At 41.3% G+C, this 20,639-nt stretch overlaps 1 protein-coding gene across 1 annotated transcript in view; it reads right to left on the bottom strand.

Moving 5' to 3' along the window:
- The window catches only part of LOC126298235 (uncharacterized), a 512,920-nt gene that overhangs the window by 165,310 nt on the left and 326,971 nt on the right, over positions 1-20,639 (bottom strand). The window lies entirely within an intron of this gene.

The following is a 20,639-nucleotide window of genomic DNA, read 5'->3' as shown; positions in this document are numbered from 1 at the left end:
GTGTTAGCTGCAGGGGGTGGCCGGATGTCCTTCCTGCTGCCACCCCGACCCCCGGGACGGAATTAGAGTACCCCAGCTGTCTGCATCTAGTGTAAGCCGTGTTCAAATGTCTGCGAGTCATGTAACTGAGGCGGAACGTGGGGACGAACCCGGTATTCACCGGAAAACCGCATTATCGCTCTCGGCTACCCTGGCAAGCACAAACAATCAGACAGTATCCCCTCTGGCCTGCATGCATGACTCTGTTGTAAATGGTGTCGTAAATGAGGTTTCTCCGCTCTTAAGTCAAACTCGCCCACAACTGTCGTAACTGGGCCTCGATATACTGGATACAGGCCCTGGGACGAAGTAGACGTTCGAGCTGGTCCCGCATATGGGTGTGCTCTATCGAGCACAGATCAGGGGATCATGCTGGCTAGGGGGTGACCTCAGAATTATGCAGACGGTTTATAGAGAGTCGTGCCGCGTATGGACGAGCATTGTCCTGTTGAAAAATACCACCACTATACTGTTACACGAGGACGGCCGGAAGAGGTGGCCGAGGGGCTCTAGGCGCTACAGTCTGGAACCGCGCGACCGCTACGGTCGCAGGTTTGAATCCTGCCTCGGGCATGGATGTGTGTGATGTCCTTAGGTTAGTAAGTTTGAAGTAGTTCTAAGTTCTAGGGGACTCAGAAGTTAAGTCCCATAGTGCTCAGAGCCATTTGAACAGGAGGACGCAGTATGTCCAGGGCGAACTGTTGTACCGTCGGAGTTCTCTCAGTGACCAACGGTCGTGACCTGAAGTCTTACCTGATGGTTCCCCACGCCATGACTCCACTGTGCCTGTTCAAAACATTGGAAGAATGGTGCCTCTCTCAAGGTCACCGCCCGATTCAGCGACGATGGTCATCAAGGGTAGTGCACAACCGCGATTCATGCCTGAACACAATTCCACACCATTCATCAGCAGTCCACGCTTCCCAGTCACAGCCATTTGTGTTGTGAGGCTAACGGCAGCCCATGCAGGGGACGTAATTCCTTAGTCCAACTGCTGTTAGTCTGCTGCCTATGGTGCGGGATGACACAGAATGTTGCTGGCAGGCCATTACTTGTTCTCGGATGGCAAGCACGGATGTGAAAGGGTTACGATGTGCTCGGTGCACAACACGGCAATTCTCTGTTGTAGTGGTCAGATGTGGTTGACTGAAACCTTGACGACGATTATGCGGTCCAGCATCGGACGCGGTTCAAGTCTGCATCTTGGGCAGTTCACCAGCCAGCCAAATGAGTCATTTTCCAAAGTGTAAATGGTGCTGAAATGCTTTCTCACACGATTGCATGGCATCTCGGTGTCCTTCGGAGTGATCAATCCACATTAATTAGATAAGTTCGCCTTCATGGCCATCTTCCGCAGCAGCTGTCAAAATCAGTTATTAGATTCTCCATTTCTCTGTCTTGAGCTTACTGCAATTTAATTAAAGGGAATTTTACACCTGATGCGTTTCGCTTTTATTTATAAAGCATCTTCCGTGGTTATTCTACAAACTGGATACACACGAATGTAAATTTTTGGTTATTTTAGATTAAAAACAGCGTTTTGTTTATATAGTTGGACTGCAAGTAACTCATGATGTTACTTTACACATTCTCCAAACTACTGCTCTTTCCAACCCTGGTAACAGCGGTTGGTGTTGAAGGATTTCATTTCACATATACACTTGACAGTTTTTGCCGTTTTGCAGTATTTATTGCTGTGTTTTTTTTTTATACTTTACTCTTGTAAATCGAATTGAAGTGATGTGTGTTTCTCACTCTGTGCAGTGTTACAGTACTTATGTATGTTCATTTGTTTTAGTGCAGATTGCGAGCGTTGAAAAACTGCGAAACCCGCTACCCTCTCCAAATTTCTCTCTCTCTCTCTCTCTCTCACTCACTCACACACACACACACACACACACACACACACACACACACACACACACACACACGCACGTATGAATACTCATGAATTAATGAACAAAGAAAAAGTAGTTTCACAGATAACTTCAGTTCGATTTACAAAGCTGAAGTGTAAAAAAACCAAAATACCTAAATGCAGTGCAACAGATACTTCAGAATGTCGAAAACTGCCAAGCGTATATCTGAAATGAAATCTTTCAACACATGCCGCTGCTAGAATGGATGGAAGTCGCAGTTGTTTGGAGAATACGTAGAAAAACGCCATAAGAAACCTGAACTCCAACTTTATAAACAAAACGCTGTTTTTAATCTAAAACAACAAAAAATGTACAAACATATGTATCCAATTTGCATAATAACCGTGGAAGATGCTTTAAAAATAAAACCGAGACGCGTCTGGTGTAAAATTCTCTTTAATTAATGTGCGGTAAACTCAAGAAGGAAAAATCAGTAATAACTGAACATCAGATACGGTTCATGCCTGTTACAGGTACTAGCAGAGCTCGTAACAACACTAAACACGAACAACACTTATGAACTCTACTGACCCTTCATACTCTCACAGATTGCAACTGTGATCATTTACAAATCTGCCAACGGCGTGAACGTGTACGAAGTTACATTGTGTTCCTACCATGCCTTGTGGGTGCTTCACTTTTTTTTTTTTTTGCAGGTAGTATATATTAAAAAAGTTTTTGTTTGCAGATAACATTATTAACTTGATTACTTTTAAGTCCTAGGTAACAACGACTTTTTTACTTTCGTCTATATGTAGTAGATTTGCTGGGTGTACCCGAACATCTCCGATAAAACTGCGCAGGCTATTCAGGGATATTTTCTCTGTATTTTGCCACAACCGATTCGTGGTCTGCGATGGCTCGTTACCGAGTAACTACATTTCGCTTCATTTCTTAACCCAATTTGTCTTTGTATCTGTATTACACTAAAAATATTTGCATAGTACTGCAAATGTCGGCGGTGTGCGTTGTGTGTCTTTTGTGAAAACAAACTTGGTCCACTTACGATACTTGTTGTAGACAATATGATACTTCATTCCTGTGTTCAGTGCTGTTCGGTTCTCTTACGACTTTGTTTTTCTGTCAATATTAGTTGTCCGTTAACAACGATAAACAGCCGCGTGCGTAGGTTTGCTAATGCAGAACTGGGCTATATGCACTCCGCATATAGGTTCGCTGAATGCAATGGAAGAGAGACACAAGTCTGCTTTTCTGAGCTGTTCCTGCAATAACGGCAACCACACGATAGTACTTTCTCATCTGACGGTTGTTACGTTACATTTAACTTAGTGTTGCACGTTTTGGCGACGGTGTATTACTGTTGTGAAGGTATTTTCACAGAAACAAAAATAAATGGCGTAACAAACCGAATAAAGAAGTTTCGCACTGCTACGTTGTGAGGAGACACCGGCGACCAGTGGCCCCTTATACCAAAATGTTCAGAAAATATTCCAGAACAACCTCCGAAATCTTGCCGGTGGAGTTCAGATTCAGCCTGTACAGGGTGTTCAGAAACAATTTGAAAGCTTTTAAGGGTGTTACAGGATACCTTGTGCTGAGAAATAATTGTTAAGAAAAAATTCGGTATGTTCTTCCGTTTCCGAGTTAACTAGCATAGACTTTAGCCAAACAGATGGTTGCGCACACCAGTGTAGGCGCTAAAATGCGGCAATGCATAGACCTCTTTGGGTCTGTGAGTTACCACTTGTTCAAATGCTCGTTACCAGAGAAAGTGTGCCTTGTTCAAAACGGATAAATTCAAGCTAGGTTAGCAAAAGCTACATTTGTTCAGTTTGAAGAAACCAAACGAAGAACATGTTTGGCGCCACTGTCTCTGGCAAGCTGCTAGAATTTGCGTGTGCAACGATCTGATCGACTAACTTCAATGATAATGACATCAGAAACGGCGCAACGTATCGAATCTTTTTCTTAACAAATATTTTTCAGCACAACCTGCCATGCATCATCCTTACAAGCTTCTCAGACTGTTTCTGACCACCCTGTATGTATTGTAGAGCTAAATATAGCGGCCAAAAGTCACAAGAAGGGGTGTCCCACTGAAAGATGTGTCGTATATGGTGCTCGAACATTGCGGATAGATTCGACATATGACCACAGTGTAGACGCAGTATCTGAGCAGTTTGTGAAGTGTAGTGTGTACTATGAATATGCGACGATGATCGGTGCAGGATGCATAAGTCACAGCATATGGGATATCACACAAGGGTTTCCGAGGTCAACAGTGTCTACAGGAGATCTTCAGTACTGAAGAAACAATGATCTTCAGTATCGCAGAGCCAATGTTTCGACAGTCGTAAACCGCCGCACAGGGCGCTGTAAGTAACGTCTTCTCCGCAGAATCATACCAGGCAATTGCTGGTCTACCTAATGTAAGCCAGATCGCCGCAGATTTGACTATGGGGCTTCAGGAGCCCATTGCTACCATGAATCTACGCACGCAAATGCACTAAGTAGCTTGCCAAAGCTGACTACTGACTTTTGGCCATTCAATGTAGACTCTACGTGATCAAAAGTATCCAGACACTGAAAGGTGGCACGCCACTCTCTCACTTTAACGACATTGTCAGTCGGATTAATATTCATATTTTATAATTAAATGTTACTCTGAGACATTTTAAGTACCTTTTTATTATCTACGGTGATGATCGAAGCAGACGAAATGAATTAAAATTTGTGGTTCGGCCAAAACTCGAACCCGTGTCTTCTCGCTTGCTAAGTAGAAATGCTAGCCAGTACACCACCGTAGTACGATGATCAACATTGCCGCACGAAATACCTAAGCTGAGTGCCCTCCCCAACAACCTAAGCTGAGTGCCACAAACTTTGTTGTGTTGGGGAGGGCACTCAGCCTAGGTAGTTCGTGCACCAATGTTGACCATCGTACTGCGGTGGTGCAATGGTAAGCATTTCTGCCTAGCAAGTAAGAAGAGCCGGGTTCGAGTCCTGGTCGCAGCACAAATTGTAATTCATTTCGTCTGCTTCGATCATTCATATTTTAGATCATGATCTCTGTGTTCCCCAGTACTACATTTGGTATGTGTGTTTTATTATTTTTTATACGAGGAAATTGTGGGCACAATGTTCATATAACTGCCTGTGTAGCCTATAGAGAACTTGTACGCGAGGCGCCGTAGTGGAGGTGATGGAGAAAAGGGGGAGAGATGGACTGCGGGCCATAAATGCTGAGTCCAGTGACCTGTCTGTGCGAGTGTTTCTAGGCGGCAGTGCTCTGTGGATTGTACCTGTAGATGGACTTCGGGACATGACACTCCACTCTTTCCACTTAGGGCTGGAGCAGGAGGGCGCCTGTTCACAAAAAATTTTACCTGGGCCAGGTTACAGTCTGTGGCAAAGGTGGCTAGTTGTCGGAAAGTGGATGGAGGAAGCCATTTAAAAGAACTGCTGTAATCTGAGCTTTTGTGCAAACACTGGGCAGGTCATAAAACTCCAAGCATTCTCAGGTTACATACTGGGACAATACGGACAGAGCGGATGGTGCAAGACTGTAAGACTGTAACTCCTCTGACGCCAAGAAGTTGCCAGGTTCTTTTAGTGAGCGGTAAAAACGTATATTTCATGGATACGCCTGTCTGGTAAGGTTAACAGCTTTCTTTCAGAAACTGGAAATGGTCGGCTTAGAAATATTAGATCGAATGAGGGACTGTGTTTCCATCAAATTTTTTGCTGGAACATGGCCACACTAGCCGTGAGAACGGTGTCTCCCTGGTCTAAAATTTTCTTTTTTCAGACAAGAGAGATTTTGAGTTGCTGATTGGCTTCTCTCAGGATATACAAAGCAGAGGCTTGCTCCCCAAGTGTGTGGACAACGGTAGTGTGCCTTGATTGGCTGCCAGGCCAACAGAACAGTTAAGAGGGGAGATTCAATGAGTAGAGGATAGTTCAGTTTGTTACTACAATGCGGAGGCGGTTTCGGTTTTGCTGATTCGGCTCTCCCACCAAGGCTGGGTGGAAAGTGGTTGTGATTCTTTGCCTTCTTCATCGTCTGGTCCATCCCTGGTGGAAAATTTCATGTGTTTCAGAAGTGGGTGAGATTTGTGGTCTGTAACATGTGGTGGACTAAGAGCCGATGGCATTTTCCAACTGTACTGACAGTGGAACTACGTATCTTCTCGGACATATCATGTGTCACGAGGATGGACGTATTCGTCCCGAATAAGCCGTCTGATGTTTGACCATTCAAGCATGGACCGTCGTTCCTGTGAGTCAAATTGGTTTGACCAGACCAGCGAACCGGTGCACCTCACACTGAAATCTGCTGGGATTTCAGGGCTCTGATGGGGAAGTTTCCCACGTTCTACTACTCAGAACGCCAGTCCGCATACCTTGGAAATTTTCGTGGACGCGTCAGAACATTACAGCTGCCACAGCGTGCCGCTCCTAGCCCAGAGCGCGCCGTTTTCTGGTGCTGCCTGAATGAAGATAAAAGGCTGAAGTATTCCTGCAGCGGCGTAAGGTTGTTAAGTGATATTCACCGCTACCTGCTCTCCAGTAAACCTTAGTTTGTGCTGTACTTGGTCGGAGTTGATTCCATTTGAACAGAATTGGGCGTCACAGTAGACCGATGTAAACAAAGCCAAACTGCGTTGTGAAAAGGATTGATTCAGGGAAGAACTTCTATAGCTTACACCGCAATGAATGCTTTGCAATCAAGCACTATCCCTGTTCTGATTTGTGTTTGTGATTTTTCTGTAAGATTTATCAGGTAGATTGTAGTTATAAAAGGATTAATTAATTGTCATTATTTTTGTAAACTTAAATACGCCATTTTTCTCATTCATAATCACTCAAATATTTACTATTTTTGAAATGTTCAAAATGGTTCAAATGGCTCTGACCACTATGGGACTTAATATCTGAGGTTATCAATCCCCTAGAATTTAGAACTACTTAAACCTAACTAACCTAAGGACATCACACACATCCATGCCCGAGGCAGGATTCGAACCTGCAACCGTAGCGGTCACGTGGTTCCAGACTGAAGCACCTAGAAGCACTCGGCCACACTGGCCGGCTTTTCAAATGTTCAAATGTGTGTGAATTCCTAAGGGACCAAACTGCTGAGTTCATCTGTCACTAGACTTACACACTACATAAACTAACTCAAACTAAGAACAACACACACGCCCAGGCCCGCAGGAGGACTCGAACCTCCGGCGGGAGAGGTCGCGCAGTCCATGACATGGTGCCTCAAACCACGCGGCCACTCCGCACGGCTCACTGTTTTTATTTTATTGTGACGATACATGGCTACACCAGCAACTCAAGGTTCAATCTTATTACATCAGTTAATTTAAATATTAATTTGCGTTCTGAAAGGGACTGTAGACATAGGTAACTAAAGTGCAATGAGTAAATTCACTAATTTCATATATAAAATTTAAGGATTTAGCTCAACATTTGAAGGTTACTGAGGATAACGTTTAGTATCACTCAGGCATATGTTTATGATTAAAACAAGGGACATGTTGCAACACCACTATAATCCGGAACCGATAACTAGAAGTCACGAGAGATGGGCAGGCAATTATAAAAGGAGACGAAGAGTATTTTGTTGTAAGTGGAGAAGCATAACAGCAGAATGAGTCGGCCCTGAGAGCTCAATGACTTCGAATGTGGACTAGTCATTGGATTTCGCCTGAGTAACAGATACATAAAGGACACTACAACCCGTCTAGGACTGCCCAAGACGACTGTTGGTGATTGTGAAGTAGAAATACGAAGGAATAACGATAACTAAACCAAGAACAGGCAGACCTCATGTCATGATACACACATACCGTCCAGGATTGCGAAAGAATATATGAAAAAAGAATATATGAAACATTACTATCTTCTCTGGTTTCTGCTTTTTAAGGAAAAATGGACTGCCATTCCTCCACAGATATTGGGGGACATCATTGAAAGTGTCTCCAGTAAAGGGCTGTTTGGGGAAGGAAACCAGACAGCGAGGTCATCGGTCTCATCGGATTAGGGAAGGACGGGGAAGGATGTCGGCCGTGCCCCTTGAAAGGAACCATCGCGGCATTTGCCTGGAGCGATTTAGGGAAATCACGGAAAACCTAAGTCAGGATGGCCGGACGCGGGATTGAACCGTCGTCCTCCAGAACGCGAGTCCAGTGTCTAACCACTGCGCCACCTCGCTCGGTGTCTCCAGTAAAGTTCAAGCCATTATAAAGGCGAAGAATGGAAAAACCCATATTAAAGTCCACTAACATGTGTTTGGATACATTTGATCAGATAGTGTATTTGTGTGAAGTTACGGAAATGGTACACTAAGTTGTTATTTGTCTCAGGTTCACAGCTATAAGGCTGTCACAGCTGATTTACTAGGAAAACTTTTGTTGCGTACGACGAGTAACTCTATTAGAAGGTAGTTGCAAGAAGTATATGAATGTTTCCTCGTAGATTAAAACTGTGTGTCGGACTCGCGATTGAACGCAGTATCTTGCTTTCCGCGGCCAGTGCTTTTGTTGGGTGAGCTATCCGAGCCCCACTCACGGCCCGCTCTCGCCGCCTCCCTTATGCCAGTACTTCCATCCCACTTTCATAAATTCACAAAACCTCTTCTGCTTACCTTGCAGGAGTAGCACTTCTGAATAAAGGAAGTGCGGAGAAACAACTTCTCAGCTTAGGTTGTACCACACATCAGGGGAAAAAAAAAAGTTCAAATGGCTCTGAGCACTATGGGACTCAACATCTGAGGTCATCAGTCCCCTAGAACTTAGAACTACTTAAACCTAACTAACCTAAGGACATCACACACATCCATGCCCGAGGCAGGATTCGAACCTGCGACCGTAACTGTCGCGCGGTTCCAGGCTGAAGTGCCTAGAACCGCTCGGGCACACTGGCTGGCATCAGGGCGCACACACACTGCAGAGAGTAAGATTCATTCTCCAGAATACGAATGAACTGTAACTGGGGGACTTTGGCCGACCTGATGTTCTTCGAAGTATTATTACTGCCATGAGTACGAGTGGAGCTGCAGAAATTGACTACAATCCAACTGCTAAAAGTGAAGTCATGTGGCATAATTGGCTGGTAGATAGGAGGGGCAGGTACACCCTCGTATTATGAAAGGTGTTTCCTACTCTTTACCTTTGCAGAGTGTGAGACTTGTGTGTCAAGTTCATCTGATGCGTGTAGATGATTGTAAAGCACGCGCGCGCGAGCGCGTAACTGTGTGTGTGTGTGTGTGTGTGTGTGTGTGTGTGTGTGTGTGTGTGTGTGTGCTTTGTATGATGATGAGGGAAGGGTGGCTAAAGGGGACGCCGAGCTTAATGTCACGATCTCACGGATAGATCACCATCAACAGTATCCAATTTCCTAGCTCAGTGAGACACTACGGAGACGTCTGGAATTTAATCCAGGACATTGGCACATAGTCTGATGTTCAGAAACCTTACGCCACCAACTCTCCTTTTCTTTGTCGGGAAGGCAAAGGAAAAGCATGTGGCGTACCCTTCCAGGGACTGGCCACGACCGGCTTTGTCTAACTTCTGTGATCTGACGGGAACTGGTGTATTAAAGAAGGAAAGGATATTGACAAACGAAACGGCAGGTACTGAAAGATTGTGGCTAGTATTCAATGGATAGATAAGAAGAGTACAGGGACCAGTTGCCAGAAATGAATGGATTAGCTACTCCTGATTGCTCTAAGATCTCTAACGACCACACGAGGTTCTCAGCTGAATTTCAGTTCAGTATAACGAGCTATCTTGTGCACCATCTGCTGTGGAGAGATTGAGAATTTCTCCTTCGGGTCAAAAGGTAATAAAAATTTAGTATTATGGTGACGGCAGATTCATGATCTGGGATGTTACCATTCTAAAAAAATCTGAAGACTGAAGAGCGCTCTATCATCTGTAGCATGGTTAGTCACATGAGAACTAAGCTATTCTGAGATAGTGAAATGTGTATTTTCATGGATGACAGGGCTCATGCTCATGTTGATTCATAAGAAAATGAGGAGATATCATGAGTTGAGTAATCTTCTTACTCGCAAGAATTGCTGACAGTGTCCAAAACAGACGAAGATATTCTGTTTTGTCCACAGTGGTATATTCGTCACTGAACTTTGAACATGCATGCGGTAACGACAATTCTTGACATAGCTTGCTGCTCTGAGTGTTGCTTTCTTTCCATGTGTGGAGCGAAATATCATATTCACTGCGTAAATTAAGTTTGCACATCTCTAAAAAATTAATACGGTCTTTTGGTGGTGTATTACCGAAGTTAGCTTGAACTAAAACACGATACATGACTGAGTCTTAGTAAATGTCAAGCAGGTTAGTATGCTTCATGAATGATTTATTTTTTTATGTGATAAATCAAACGAATTTACATTCTAGACCGCCCCAGTATAATTTTAACAGTCTTTGAACGCTAATACTAGACACAGAAGCTATTATTACCTTTTTATTAGATGTTATGTGTGTAATTTTTATCCTGTTTCCAGTAGCATACTCTTAGGTTACACTGTAGTAGGCTAGGCATGCCACAGAAATAGTGGATCATTTTATTTCAATGAATCATGATGAGTCAGCAGTGTTGAAGGTAGGTATTAGTAGGAGGGCACTGGTGGAACGGGTGGAAAACGCTGACTCAGCCTTAAGTCAGCACTTTAAAGCTATCGCAAACTGACACAGTTGCTCTTGTCATATTTCGCTGACAGCAGCATTAGCACTTTCCTATCTCCAAGGTCATTCCTGGAATCATGAAATCTGGTCACATGCCAAGATCAGGGAGGGGAGGGGAGGGGAGCGGAGTGGAACCGAGGAGAGGGGAGAGGAGAGGAGGGAGAGGGGATAGGAATCATTTTATATCGGCATCAGCACTACCTTATCTCCAAGGTCATACTGGGAATCATGACATCAGCAGCAGAAGCACATCCAGCCTAATGCTAATGGCATATAAGGATGTGTGGGGAATGGAAGTGAGGGTAGTGGAGATCCCCACATCCTACACCCCACACCTTGCACCCCACACTCGATGCCCCACACCTGGCAGCCAAGTATGATAACTGTCTGATCTGCTGAACATTTTGTTTTTGTCAACTATGTTTGCATTACTGACTTCCAAAAATTCGTTTAAGGACTCGTCCACCAGTCAAACTGGTAAATTCCATTTGAAGATATAAACCATTCCCCATGGAATACAGGAACAAGAAGACAGCACATTTCTCTATAAATAATTGATAACCAACCTTTACTTACAAAATATAAATAACAAAAGAGGATTTCATATTTGTTGAAAATGAGTTTTACCTTAAATACTACCACAAAAACCCTGAAACATGAAATAAAATAAAATCGTGTTTCACTTCGCGCTTACTCCTTCACCAGCAGGTGACTGCACTTTAGAAAAGAGTGCTTTCTCGTAGAAGCAGGTGATAACGCAGTAGAAGGAGCGGACTGTTATCTGTGAAGTAATATTTCTTACTGCTACCGACGGTTTGCTGCACAGTTAAGAAAAAACAGAGCCGTAAATGAATTATTTTCCACATCTGAGATGTTGCAGTATTCTAAAATGACTGCAATATACGTCGCAGCGGGAGAAGTGCGATGTTTACATTCATTGTCTAGGTCGTAGTTGAGGTTAACAGCAAGAAAAAAAAACGCTGTAAGGCTCAAATCACTTAATGTGCGCAAGCTAATTTCCAGATATATACACGTAAGCCAAATTGGTGAATAAAATACCAAAATATCTACTCAAGCGCCAGGTTTCCACACATATTAATATTTTACAAGGAACTGATGTCATAAACTCTGGCCGTTGTGACCGAGCGGTTCTAGGCGCTTCAGTCCGGAACCGCGCTGCTGCTACGGTTAGAATCCTGCCTCGGACATGGATGTGTGTAATGTCCTTAGGTTAGTTAGGTTTAAATAGTTCTAAGTCTAGGGGTCTGATGACTTCAGATGTTAAGCCCCATAGTACTTAGAGTCATTTGATTTTGATGTCATAAAATTAACCTGTCCAGGACTATAACTGCAGAAAAAGGGGTGTTATCTAAAATACTACGCTAAGCAGACAGGCAGTAAGCAAATTGACACTCTGAAAGTAACTAATTAGGCCTACTCTTGAAGTAAGTCAAGCGCTAGAAAAAATATAATCAGTGCTATTAATTGTTAGTATTTGCTGTCGTTACAGATAACACAAGCCTACTGATGGCTATGTAAATAACAGCAGTTTGCAATCAAAACTATGTTGGCAACACTCTCTTAGACCTTTATGAACTGTATCACTTTCCACAACTATGAAGTAACAATATTATGGCACGATATTCTAGATTATATTGGAAAATGTAATGTTTGCACTGCAGCAGTAACTAAATACATAACTGTGAATTCAATAGATCCAGTTGCATTTCTGGAAAATATGGCTCACGAAAATAAATCCTGTAATCAGCTCTACCACCAAACACATGCTGTACACAATTGCCTTAATAGGGAAGGAAGGAATACGCTGCTTTTATTGCCGAGTATCACTCAAGCTACGGAAGGACATATATTTTTTTACAAGCACATGACCAAAGATGATAAGAGTGAGAGATTTGACATTTCTGAACACAATGTCACAGTACATATCTCAGAAAATAAATTAAATGTGTAAGTGACTAACAGGTGACACTGTTAATATAGCGCTCTCAAACTATGACACTCTATGCATAAAACACGACATAAAGTTCATGAGGATAGCTGTATGTATATTTACCAAGCCTACCAGCTTACTTACTGGTGGTGATGTAAATACTGTTTGCTAATGAGAATTTCCCCATAAGGTGTGCACATTATAGTTTGAACCTTGCTCTATATGATTCAGACACTCACCAACAGCATAGTTTAATCAATATAAAACACACATCATAAAGTTCGTGGGTTGTGTTACGAATTGCATTTAGCTGCATATGTTAACTTGCTTACAAAAGTAAGAAGTTTGTTGTGCTTTACAAGAGATATATATTAATTTATGAACTGCGGTGTTTACACAAATAAAAAACATGCATCTGGAAAACCATAGAGTGCGTGCTGTTCAAGGATTATTCTTTCCCTTCGAATGCTTCAATCAAACTGCATCATCACTATTACAGGTTTAAAAGTACCCAACTTCATTAAGATATCCAGTTGCTGCTTAGTAACAAGAGGCCACTCATCGAATGATGCTAATATAGCCTCCTGTGCGCTGCATTTACTTCACACTGGTCTTGGCATAGTCTCTGCTGAAGTGTGTTAAGTGCATGTGTGTACACATACAGGATGATAACATGACAGTGATCGATAACAGATGATGAGCATCTTTGGTTGTAGGTTTTAAGCGTCCAGCGACAGGTGCTAGTGGGTAGGAAAACTTCTTTTATCTGACAGTCCCACAATAACGACCTCCCTCAAAAGGCATAATAGTCCTTCTTGCCTTTATTATAGGAAGCTGAACATCTATCAGCAACATCACCTGCTTTGCTGGGGTTTCAGAAAGCCAGCCTCACAATTTGTGGGCTCATGTGGACATGTTCCTGTGGCTATAATCACGCTGTTGGATGCCCTAATATTTATGGGACGCAAGTTGGGAACATCACTGAGCTGTTTGGCAAGAATATTATCAATCATCTTGTGGTGCAGTTCTTCTTGTTGTCTCCGTGCTTGCTAAGAAAATGGGATGAGAAGTTCCGCCTTATGCAAGACACATTTTTTCTTCTTCTTTTGTTTCACCCATGTAAATGCATAACAAACAGAAAATAAATTACGTTTTGCTGTTTGCAGATGACAAGTTGTATATCGTGTAGCACAACAGCTACCAAAATAAATGGACAATAACATCATGTAAGGTATGTTACTTATGATTACACCCACTTTTCGCCAATTAAGTTACAAATGCAACTTTTAAAAAATGTTTTAAACGACACAAATGTTAATATGTTAACAACAAATTTACAGTTAAAAAAACATAGGACCCACTGACGATAGCACAAAAGTGCTGAAACATGTATGGGTGAAACAAAAGAAAAACAAAAAAGGTGTCTTGCATGAGGCGGAACTTCTCATCGCATTTTCTTAGCAAGCACGGAGCCAACAAGAAGAACTGCACTACAAGATGATTATTTCTACACCGAGCAAGGTATTTCCATCGCAGCTCTTCAACAAATATCAGAACGCAACCATCAGACTTCATAAAACCATACTCAACATTAAGTTCAATAAACTATATTCGGCTTATAAAATTGTACGTAACTATGTAGCAATAACTGTAAACAACATGTCACCAGCACCAAAGCAGAAAAAACATAAGGCAGAAATCATGTGGATAAAGCAAGAAATCCGGCCTTTGTATTCCTAAAAACAGACTCTGAATATTGAATTATACAGATTGCATATAGCACTAGCTAATCACATAACATATCCCCCATTTTTTGATGAACTAATGTACAGGGTTAGAACATACTCAAATACCATAATAGGCAGAAAACAGACAATACAACAAAAGAAACTCACAAAAATGTTAAATCACACAAACACCCACCAATACAAGAAACACACCTTTCACAATAGACTGATTAATCTAACAGACATAAAATTATCTGAACAAGAAAGCAGCCTACTTCAAAAGGGTGTCAAACATAACACTAGCACAATGGTGTCACACAGGACAGTAGAAAATATCATAACAGAAACTGAAAACATCATAAAGCAACAAGAAAAACTAAACACACCTGAATTCAATTCAAACCTAACAAGAGAACTAGTTGCTGAGGAAATAAGAAACATAATCAAAGAGAACAAAACCACCATAAATGAAAACACTAGGACTCCTGAAGAAAAAACCTACTGAAAAATACAGAATAAATTAATACAAGAAAATGCCATCATCACAAAATCTGACAAAGGTAATTCAATAGTAGTCATAAACAAATAGGAATACATTCACAAAACATTACAATTCATCCAAAGCAACAAATCACAGAATTAACAAGTGACCCAACAAACCGGTACCGAAGTAAGTTACAGGAAACCCTGAGAAACATAGAAACAATTTTCACAGAAACACAGATTTAAAAAATGATAAAGAAGAATCCCAAGGCCCCCACACTAAAATCGTTGCCTAAAGTTCACAAACCCGGAATACCCATATGTCCGTTAATAAACTTCACCGAAGCACCAACATACAACTTAGCCAAACACAAACACACTCTGCTACAGACAATATACAAATACACTGACAACAGAAGTCTAAAGAACTCAAGTGACTTAATAGAAAAAAATAAGAAATGAAAACAAACCAAACACAGCAACATTGGTTTCATTTGATATAATTTCAATGTACACACACATTCCAACAGAAGAAACCATCAATATAATAGAAAGAAACCTCCAACTGCAAGGAAACATACCCACAACAAACATACAAGAAATATTAGCCATACTCAGGCTCATCACAGAACAAAACTACTTCACATTCAGCAACAGATTTTACTCTCAACAAGATGGACTACCCATGGGATCCCCAATCAGTGGCCTCCTAGCTGACATTTTCCTCAATCAGATAGAAAAACAAATCTTTGACAAAATAGTAATACCAAAACAGTACAAACTAATATATTGGTATAGGTACGTAGGTGACAGAATTTGCTTAATAGATGAACCACTGTCTCGCATAAAAGAATTTCATGATAACATAAACTCCATTCTCTCACAAATACAATTCACCATAGAAACACAAACAGATGAAAAAATTAATTTCTTAGATCTCACTATACACAACAGAAACAACAAATTTGAATTCACAATCTACAGAAAACCCACACTCACCAGCACCATTATTCATAACCGATCGAATCACTCCATAACTCACGAAGAAGCCAGCTTCAGATATTTACTTCAGAAGCTGAACAAAATACCCATGAACAAGCATGACTACACACAAGAACTGAACACGATAAAATAAATTGCACAGGAGAATGGATATGACACAAAGAGAGTAGACAAAATAAACCACAGAATACAAAAACACACATCACCTAACCATGAAACACACACACATACAAACACAACTCATCACACAACAAATCAGCAGACATTAAGCAACAAACGGCACATAATGACTTACAACAACAATGTCACACACAGGGTGGGTAATATACTAAAGAAACAAGGACTCAACATAGCATACAGAACCAACAACACAATACAGAGCAGAGTCGGAAGAAATACCACCAACACTGACAAATACAGCCAGTCCGGCATCTACCAACTTACTTGCAACGTCTGTCAGTCTGTATATGCGGGCCAAACATGTAGGACCTTCAGAACCAGATATAATGAACACCTCAGAACACTGAAAAGCAATAGCACACACTCAACATTTGCAGACCACCTGGTAGCACACAACCACCACCCAACAAACATTGAAACTGGCCTTTACATCCTAAAAACTAGCAGCAGCCTATAACAAAAATTAACTATAGAAGAAAACTACCACATCCAAAAATCAATAGCCCAAGGAAAGAAAGTACTCAATGAATACACATCACTGTGCAACAAAACCCTCTTCGCCACAATAGAAGAACTATACAAGTAAAACACACACACACACACACACACACACACACACAATGTGGAATGTCAGATCTCTTAATCGGGCAGATAGGTTAGAAAATTTAAAGAGGAAATCTATAGGTTACAGTTAGATATATTAGGAATTAGTAAAGTTCGGTGACAGGAGGAACAGGACTTCTGGTCAGGTGATTATAGTGTTATAAATACAACGTCAAATAATGGTAACGCAGGAGTAGCTTTAATAATGAACAAAAAACAGGAATGCGGACAAGCTGCTACGAAGAGCATAGTGAACGCATTATTGTAGCCAAGATAGACACGAAGCCCACGCCTACTACAGTAGTACAAGTTTATATGCCAACTACCTCTGTAGATGCTGAAGAGACTGAAGAAATGTACTATGCGATAAAATAAATTATTCACATAGTTAAAGGAGACGAAAATTTAATAGTTGTGGGTGACTGGAATTCGATAGTAGGAAAGGAAGAGGAGGGAAAGTAGTAGTTGAATATGGGCTGGGGGTAAGGAATGAAAGAGGGAGCCGCCTGGTAGAATTTTGCACAGACCATAACTTAATCATGGCTAAGACTTGATATAAGAATCATGAAAGAAAGTTATATACGGGGAAGAGGTCTTCAGACACTGGAAGATTTCAAACAGATTATAAAGTATAATGGTAAGACAGAGATTTTGGAAATTGGTTTTGAACTGTAAGACATTTCCAGTGGTAGATGGGGACTCTGACCACAATTTATTGGTTACGAGCAGTAGATTAAAAATGAAGAAACAGAAAAGGTAGGAATTTATGGGGATGGGTCTTCTTGGAGAAAAGAGAGAAACTTGTATGAATATCAAGAGTTCAGATGGAAAACCAGTTCTAAGGCAAAGAAGGGAAAGCAGAGAGCTGGAAGGAGTATATAGGGTGTCTATACAAAGGCGATTTACTTGAGGGCAATATTAAGGAAATGGAAGAGGACGTAGATGAAGATGAAATTGCAGATATGATACTGCGTGAAAAATTTAGCAGAGCACTGAAAGAAAGAACTCGAAACAAGGCTCCAGGAGTAGACGACATTCCATTAAAACTACTGATAGCCTTGGGAGAGCCAGCCATGACAAAACTCTTCCATCAGGGTGAGCAAGACGTGTGATACAGGCGAATAACTTCAGACTTCAAGAAGAATATAATAATTCAATTCCCAAAGAAAGCAGGTGATGACAGGTGTGAAAATTACCGAACTATCAGTTTAATAAATATAAAAAAATACTTACACGAAATCTTTACAAACGAATGGAAAAACTGGTAGAAGCCGCCGTCGGGGAAGATCAGTTTGGATTCCGCAGAAATGTTGGAACACGTGCGGCAAGACTGACCCTACTACTTATCTTAGAAGACAGGTTAAGGAAAGGCATAACTACATTTCTAGCATTTGTAGACTTACAGAAAGCTTTTGACAATGTTGACCGGTATAGTCTCTTTAAACTCTGAAGGTGGCAGGGGTAAAATACAGGGAGTGTAAGGCTATTTACAATTTGCACAGAAACCAGATGGCAGTTATAAGAGACGAGGAACATGAAAGAGAAGCAGTAGTTGGGAAGGGACTAAGACAGGGTTGTAATCTATCCCCAATGTTATCCAAGCTGTATATTGAGTAAGCAGTAAAGGAAACAAAAAAAAATTAGGAGTAGGAATTAAAACTCATGGAGAAGAAATAAAAAATTTGAGGTTTGCCGAGGACATTGTAATTCTGTCAGAGACAGCAAAGGACCTGGAAGAGCAGCTGAACGGAATTGACAGCGTCTTGAATGTAGGATATAAGATGAACATCAACAAAAGCAAAACGAGGATAATGGAATGTAGTCAAATAAAATCAGGTGATGCTGAGGGAATTAAATTAGGAAATGGGACACTTCAAGTAGTAAACGTGTTTTGCTATTTGGGCAGGAAAATAACTGATGATGGTAGAAGTAGAGAGGATATAAAATGTAGACTGACAATGGCAAGGAAAGCGTTTCTGAAGAAGAGAAACTTGTTAACATTGAGTATAGATTTAAGTGTTAGGAAGCCTTTTCTGAAAGTATTTGTGTGGAGTGTAGCCATGCATGAAAGTGAAACCTGGACGAAAAACATTGTAGACAAGAAGAGAATAGAAGCTTTCGAAATGTGGTACAACAGAAAAATTCTGAAGATTAGATGGGTAGATCACGTAATTAATGAGGAGGTACTGAATAGCATTGAAGAGAAGAGGAATTTGTGGCACATCTTGACTAGAAGAAGCGATAGGTTGGTAGGACACGGTCTCAGGGATCAACGGATCACCAATTTAGTATTGGAGGGAAGCGTGGAGGGTAAAAATCGTAGAGGGAGACCAAGAGATGAATACACTAAGCAGATTCAGAAGGATATAGGTTGCAGTGGTTATTCCGAGATAAGGCCTGTACCGGATGATGTAGCATAGAGAGCTGCATCAAACCAGTCTCTGGACTGAAGACACACACACACACACACATACACACACACACACACACACACACACACACACATATATATATATATATATATATATATATATATATATATGTGTGTGTGTGTGTGTGTGTGTGTGTGTGTGTGTGTGTGTGTGTGTGTTCCTTTCCAGAACCAATGTCTCAAAGGCGTTAGGATGGTGACGAAACACAGAGTTTTCATTGTTTTAATTGTGGTGGAGGTTTCAGGCGTTGACATGAAAAGAATGATCCACGGATGGCTGACACTCTGTTTTTCTCTGAATGAATGTTTCTGACTTGTCTAAAGGGCAATGACTTTGTGGATATTATCTCTCGAACGAAAAAGGCGATAATTATAGCACACAATATGTCAGTTATTAAACTTCAGGTGCATTTATCGAACAAAACAGTATCACCTGAACAGTGCATGGTTGAGATTACTTGTCTGTATAAAATTTGCTGCTTTCCGGGCAAGTCGGGTGCAACGTTCTTTCCATTACTACTGGTGTTAAACGTGCACTCTCCATTCCCTCGTGTTTTGAATACACTATTGTATCTATATATACAGCCATCCATGAGAAGTTTGCGGCAGAGTATGCACAGAATGCCATGGTTTTAGAGCACCGTATCAGCAGTATTGGCTGTTGATCACTAACACCTCTACATCTCCATCTTCCTGCAAAAAACAAATAGTTTGCAGCACACGAGAACTGGACAACAGATGATTAATGATGACGCTGTCTCTTTTCTGACGCTTTACTATAACTCAGTTACATTAGGTTCCACTCACTGTATTCGACCAACCAATCCCAACCAATCCAATGAAGTGTCTCCTATACTTGTATGCTGTGGCTCTGTCAGTTCAGTTACCATTAGATTGGAGGCCCAAGGCTGGCATAACAAAGGACGGGGCAGATCAAGGATTTGTAGGTGTGAAGGATGGTGGAAGGATGCAGTCCCCATGTCCGGCCAGACAGGAGTTTCAGGAGGTAGAGTCTGTTGCGAGCTTTGTGCTGGATTGTTTGTAAGATAAAACTTATATAATGTATTTATATGTCAAATCAAACTTCAGGAACGAGCAACTTTATTGGCAACGACATTTTAGATTTTATAAAGCGTCCAGACATGCACCTACACGAAACTTTCGCACCTTACTTGGCTAAAGAACACGGTCTTACCAGGCTGGAGACAACTACAGAAAAGATCCTATGTTTGATTCCTGTGCAAGACTGTTTAGATATGTACACATAGAGCGCCGTTCATTCTACATCATAGTCATATGCTTGAGGGAATAAGCAGGCAACTGCTGGTGAAGGAGCAAGCGCAATGTGAAACACGACTTGATTTTGTTTCATGTTTCAGGGTTTTTCGGACAGTATTTAATGTAAAACTCATTTTCAACAAATATGAATCCCGCTTTCATTATTTACATTTTACAAGTAAACGTTGGTTTTTAATTGTTTGTACAAAAGAAGTAAATCACAACATTGAAAAGTAATTAATGCAGAGTAAAGAAATTCCAGGAATACCTTTGTCTACATAACATATTTAAGTGATAAACATTGCAAGTTCACTGGTTAATGAAAGTGCAAGGTAAGCCATCGAA

Source organism: Schistocerca gregaria, chromosome X (genome assembly GCF_023897955.1).
Source record: "Schistocerca gregaria isolate iqSchGreg1 chromosome X, iqSchGreg1.2, whole genome shotgun sequence".
Lineage (NCBI taxonomy): Eukaryota > Metazoa > Arthropoda > Insecta > Orthoptera > Acrididae > Schistocerca > Schistocerca gregaria.
Note: the sequence above shows the minus strand (reverse complement) of the source record. Positions and strands in the feature narration are given on the sequence as shown.